Raw genomic sequence first — 6,470 nt, forward strand, 5'->3', positions numbered from 1 at the left:
TCAGCCGAGCCCTGGAAGTGTGGTTTGGAGGAGGAAAAAAAACAGAGGTGTCACACAAGAGTTGATTGATACTCGGAAAAAGATACACATGATGAATAGTGGGGAAAAGGATTTGGATAGCATCTTAGCATCTGGGAGAGTTGGAAAATCTAATTTCAGATTTGGCTACCATGGAGGTGAGCATAAGTGGGAAGACCAAGTTTTTTCCAAGTAATGGTGTACATGCAGGTCGTTATCAGTCTGTATCTCGAAAGTACACTGAAGTTTTTCCAGCAAGACGTCTGCATTAGAATCAGAACCATTGTCATAGATCACTGACTTGGTATGTATGTTACTATTGTGGTCGTCATAGTCACATAAAGAAATACTGCTACATATATATGAAGCTAAACTGAAGAAGCTAATGAAAGTGGGAAGGTTTTATCCACATCAAAGAAGAGAGTCTAAATCCTATGTTGCAAAATCCGATATGTACTACCATGTTGCGTATACTCAACTGAAACAAGTATGTCTAAGCCTTGGTATTTTGATATTGAAGCTTCTAGACATATGAGGAAGAATCAAGCTAATCTCAACAGTTACACTAATGTAAAAGAGAGCAAAGTCACGTTTGGTGGTGGAGCAAAAGGGAAGATTAAAGGGAAAAGAGACCTAACTGAAGCTGAAAACCAATGTGTATTTTGTTGAAGGGTTAACAACCAACCTAATCAGTGTAAGTCAGTTGTGTGATGAAGGCTTAACAATGAGCTTCTATAAAATGAAATGATGGACTACAGATGAGAAGAACCACAATGCTCTCTCGAGATTCCGTACTGGAAACAATTGTTACATGTGGCAAGAACCTGAAACATGTTTTAGAGCTTAGAAGGATGATTCGGTATTGTGACATCAACAACTTGGACATATGAATGCTAGAAGTCTCTGAAAGCTAGAGATGAAGATATCAACGACTTGGACACCTTAAATAGAGGCAATGCGAAGTGTTTTTGCTGGTAGAGATGAAGATATTTAGTTCTTGACAATCAAAGACGAGATCAAAAAATTATCTCTCACAATTACGTATTGATTATTGCATTATGGTTTTTAGCATTACTATACTTTTGCTTATGTTAGGGTTTTGAATATTTCATCGTTTTTTTAATAGTAATATTTTTTTATATATATTATGTTTTCATAACGATAAAGAAATTTTTGGATTTAATCGATAGGTCTTTATTTTATATGAGCTTGAAAGATTTAGACGTATAAGGGGATGGAGGTTCTTGACCGAGATTCCTATTGGTACGTTTTCGTTTTCTTCCTTTTATATTTTGTGGTTTTAATGTAAATATGGGTTAGCTAACAAATTAAATCCCTAAAACTTAGATACGGTGGGATTTGTCGTCCATATTGGTGGTCTTAAAAGAATCCTTTACGTTCGTGGGCAATTGAATAAGGATAATGGATGTAACTGTGTTTATTTCATATTAAAAAATTTTAAGTAATTTTCCTTTCAATTTTGCATGCCAGTATTTTCGTATATATGTCGTTTTATTTTGGTTTGTAAATTAAAAGGAATTGAAATTGAGATGTTGCATGGTGGGAGATTTAGCCGATTATTTTATGAGATTGTGGGTTAACAGAGAATACGATCGTTCATACCGTCGTGATCTTGTGTTTTGTGTTTTAAGGTTTTGGCGGGTTGATGAATATAAAGATATTGATAGATATTTCTTTATCATATTAAAAAATAAAAAACTTAAGGCAGCTAATATGTTATATGATCTTATCGAATTGTATATTTTTTAGGAAAACTATGTCTCATGAATAGAGGTGGATGTTCAATGTTTTACCTTGACCCAGAGTTTTACGATCTTGAAGAGATCAAAGAACGTTAATATTCAGAGTTTATCATGATACATTAATTGGATGTTCGCATTTGTTTCAATTCATAACCTAGAAAGTTTTCCATACATAGTACACTCTCGACGGCTTTTGCTTGGGTTGCGAGGATGCAAGATATTCATAGGAAAATGTCTGTGTCTACTTCGTCATAAAGAATCATAGGTGAGTTTATTTTTCAATTTGTATGCCAGAATTCATTTATTTTATGATGTTTGGTTCTGGTTTGAAAATTAATAGGGGATTGAGATTGAGATGTTGCGCGATAGGAGATTTAGCCGATTATTTTATGAGAGTATGGGTAAACCGAGAATATGGTCATTCGTACCTTCGTGATCCTGTATTTTGTGTTTTGAGGTTTTGGCATGTTGAAGAGTATAAAGGTATTGATTAATATATATTCATCGTATTTTCCAATAACCAAAATTTAACCGGTTATTATCTTATTTTCTCTCATTGGATTGAATATTTTACAGGAAAATCATGTCTCATGAATAGGGTTGGATGCTCTAGATTTTATCTTGACCCGGAGTTTGATGAACTTGAGGAAATCAAATAACAGTAATATTCGGTATTTCTAATCATATATTTGTTGCATATACGTAATTCATATGTTTAATGATCTATTACAATTTTATATATAGTACACTCTCCACCGCTTATGCTTGGGCCGCTACGAATTCAAGATGTTCCGATTTGGATGATTGAGTCATCATGGAATTTTCTACAAATATTATCAATGAGTCTTGTGTTGTTATGGGTTTTAAGGAATGTATAATTACTTATTTTTAGAGACAGTATGCTTCATCTTTTGTAATATTATGGTTGAATTTTGAAATCTCATAACTAAAATTTTTATCATCAAAATTTCAATGTTTCCCGTAGTTTTACAATCTTGAAGAGATCAAGGAACGGTAATATACAGGGTTTATCATTATATATAAGATTGGATGTTCGCATTTGTTTCGGATAATAACCTAGCAAGTTTTCTATACATATTACACTCTCTCGATGGCTTTTACTTGGGCTACAAAGAATGCAATATATTCAGAGTCGGATGATTGAATGGGTCATGTAGAAGTTTAAAAAAATGTTTGATTAGTTTGGTGTTCTTATGAGCTATAATTGATGGATAAATCATTTATACTATACACGTTATGTTTGAAATTTGTAATAAGTCGATCGTATTTTAAAGTCAGTAAACCATTTTTAATCTTCATAATTTGAATTTTTTTTTTGAAAAATCAACTTACCGCGCAAGGCACGGGTAACTGCCCTAGTTTACTCATTATTCTGAATTTCTGATTAACATTTTAATAAATATTCAAAAGTCTTGTCTTCTTAATTACACTTTTTTTGAATCGCTTGATAGTGAAATTTTCTGTGAATATAATTTTGAGTATTATTTAATTTTTTAATTTTTAAAAATGATTAGAGCGCATAATTTTTCGTCAGTATATATATCCTCCGGCGAATGCATTTAGTTCTCATCATCCAAATCTCCCTCATTCTCTTTCTCGCTCTAGTTTTCTCGTTGAGAGTCTGTTACTCTGTTTAATTACAAGTTTTTTCCGGGAAAAAGTTTCTAGGGAAAATAGAAGAAAAAAGTCTCAAGAAATATTCATCTTCTTTGATCGCTATTCGCTACGATGAAACGTTTCTTTTGCTGTCTCAAAGGAGGAAGCTCACGTAACGCAGGGCAAGGTAACGACGAGAACGACGAAGTAAACCTTGACCGACCATTTGGGAATAACGAGCGCCTCAATCATCTTTGGAGAAATCATCTCGCACTTCCTGACGATCGTGAAGTTTCAGGTTCCGTTTTCGCTTCTCTTTTGAAATCGAAATCGAGATTTCTTGTTTTCTGGGTTTCTTGTACCTTAAGCAACTCTGTTTTTACGAAGTTTCTTACTTCTTTGTTTTGATCTCGTCACATTCATGCATGTGAAAGTAGTATATTAGTTCTTCTTGTTTCGAAACAAAAGTCTCGATCTTGTGAACTTAAACTGATTCGTTAACGTAACACAAGAAATTGATTTAGGGTTCGATCTTTTAAGTTTTGATGATTCATTTGCAGATCCCACTGCTCGTTTTTTCCCTATATCTCCACCTCTACCTGATAATTGAGGAGTATCATTTCTATGGCGCGAACTCGTAGACGGAACAATAAACTTCCGGGACGAATATTTTCTCGGCAAAGGCAACTTCGGCGAAGTCTATCGCTGCCGTTTCTCAAGACTTAATGAGGTATATAGACCCAAAAGTCATGTCCTTATTATTAAATATGGAAACTACAGTCTGCAACTTTTGATTTCATTAGGATGGAGCCGTGAAGATTCAAAAACCAGACAATCCAACTGGTCATGTTGAGTTCTTGGCAGAGGTTACAACGTTACATGCAGCTAATCACCCAAATGTGATTAGACTTCTTGGCAATTGTTACGGCCAAAGGAACCGTGCTATAGTCTACGAATTCATGCCCAATGGCTGTCTTGAGCCTCACATCTTTGGTAAAGAATACTCAATCAAACCTAATTGATGACTCTGTTTTAGTTTCCGGTTTGTTAATCAACTCCTTGTTTTCTTGTAGCACACGCGACGAGGGTGCAGGGTCAGTTACCTCAGGGTCTACAACTACCAATTAGGGTTTTGGATTGGGATACGAGGATGAGAATTGCTTTGGGTGTAGCCAAGGGTCTGGTTTATCTACACCAGGAGCTGAAAGTGATTAACCGAGATGTCAAAGCCGGAAATATTCTACTTGATGCAAATTTTGTGCCGAAGCTGACTGATTTTGGATTGGCGACTAAAATCGATGTAGATGAAACGGTGTTGAGAAACAGATCCTGATCAATACGATGAAGGGATCTTTGGGATACATTGCACCGGAAGGAGAGATTTCCCGGTTGGTTTCGACTAAGACTGATGTCTATAGCTATGGAGCTCTTCTTTTAGTGCTTTTCACCGGAAGGCAGCCTTTTTATTCGAAGAAACCTGTTGGGAAAAAGAATCTCACTGACTGGGTATGACTCAAACTTTTGTGTCTAGGACTTTTTCATACGTTTCGTGTTCTGCAAGTTAATATATAAACTGAGTTTTGTTTGGATGTTTTTTTTTTTGCAGTTTATAAGAGTATGGCCTAGATTAGAGGATGCGCCTGTGCAAGTTGATGTTGCGCTCGGTTATAGGTATTCGGTTGAAGGTTTAAAGAAGATATTTGATACTGCCAGGATGTGTATAAAGGCAGAGCCACTTGAACGGCCTACCATGAGTGATGTGGAAGCAATGGTTCTCAAAGCTGCATCTTTCCCGGTCCAAGTGCCGCCACCCCAGGTGAAAAGGAGGCGTTCGGCTTCGACATATGAAGTTTTCTCAGGCGGTTTTTAGTAGGCTTTTTATTTTGGTGTTTGGTTTTTCGGAAACATATTATAGACTTGGTTTTGTTACTGGTTTTCCGATTTAAGATGAGATCAGGTTGTGAACTTTTTGAGATGGTTTTGTTAATTAGCTTTTGAGATCTTTTGTCTTCATTCTCTGTTATGAAACTTCTTAAAATAGGAGTGGACTGGAGAGGAAAAAAGCAGAGCATAAGTGTTCTTATTGGAATTTTGTTAGATGCTAAGTCTTTCAAATTTATCTCTTTGATTCTGCAACTTATAAAAGTCACGTTTTGAAAGGGCTTGACTCTTGATCATATATACCACGAGAAGCTTTATTTATGATTTGAATCAGCAGTCTCTAGTGATAGTGAACGGTTAGCACAAAAAGAGAAGCTGCTTTACTGAAGTTTCACCTTTAAGAGCCATGTTTTGAGAAAAAAAAAAAAAAGCCATCTCTAAAGAAGCTTAAGCTCTCTGTTTCTTGAGACGAAAGTTATCGCCTTAAACATGGAGTAATTTGCCTTTAGGAAATGACAACATTTGAGCAACAAATTTGGTATAAAAGAGAGATTCTCTTGGAAGATGTGAAGAACAAAACAATAGTTTCGGAAATTGGCATTGTCTCTCTAACATGAGATTCTCTTCAATAGCCTTTATTTTGGATTCAGTGGATATAGTCTGTCAATATATTTTTGGGAGATTTACTCAGATGTTATACATTTTATATGAAATTACCAGAAAAATACAGATCTTTTTTTATTACTATCATATTTCGGGTATATTTTTTATACCCAGCGTGCCCCTGTCAAACGTTACAGGAAAAAACGTAATTACAAAGAATACCACTGCCACGTCAGCAAAGCCGCGTCGCCACGTCAGAAATCGCTGACGTGTATTAATGAACTCAGCCGTCGAGCGATATAGCGGCAGTGACAGCTGAGTTACGGTATGTTGCGGCTGATTTAAGAAAAATGGCTGAGTTATGAGCAAACGGCTGACTTACGAGTATAACCCAGCCTGGAGTTACGGCTGACTTACTGAAATCTGTCTGAGTTATGATAAAATGGCTGACTTTCGAGCATAACCCAGCCTAAGTTACGGCTGAGTTTTCACCCGATGGTTGATTTGTCAAATTTTTGGCTGAGTTATTGCTTCGACACGGCTGACTTAACTTTCTCCGGCTGGCTGAGTTATCAAAGACGGCTTAGT

At 35.9% G+C, this 6,470-nt stretch overlaps 1 pseudogene; it reads left to right on the forward strand.

Annotated features, from left to right (window-relative positions):
- Positions 1-3,371: 3,371 nt before the first annotated feature.
- Positions 3,372-5,365, forward strand: LOC9308424 (annotated as a pseudogene).
- The last annotated feature ends 1,105 nt before the right edge of the window (positions 5,366-6,470 follow it).

This window comes from Arabidopsis lyrata (genome assembly GCF_000004255.2).
Source record: "Arabidopsis lyrata subsp. lyrata unplaced genomic scaffold ARALYscaffold_6, whole genome shotgun sequence".
NCBI lineage: Eukaryota > Viridiplantae > Streptophyta > Magnoliopsida > Brassicales > Brassicaceae > Arabidopsis > Arabidopsis lyrata.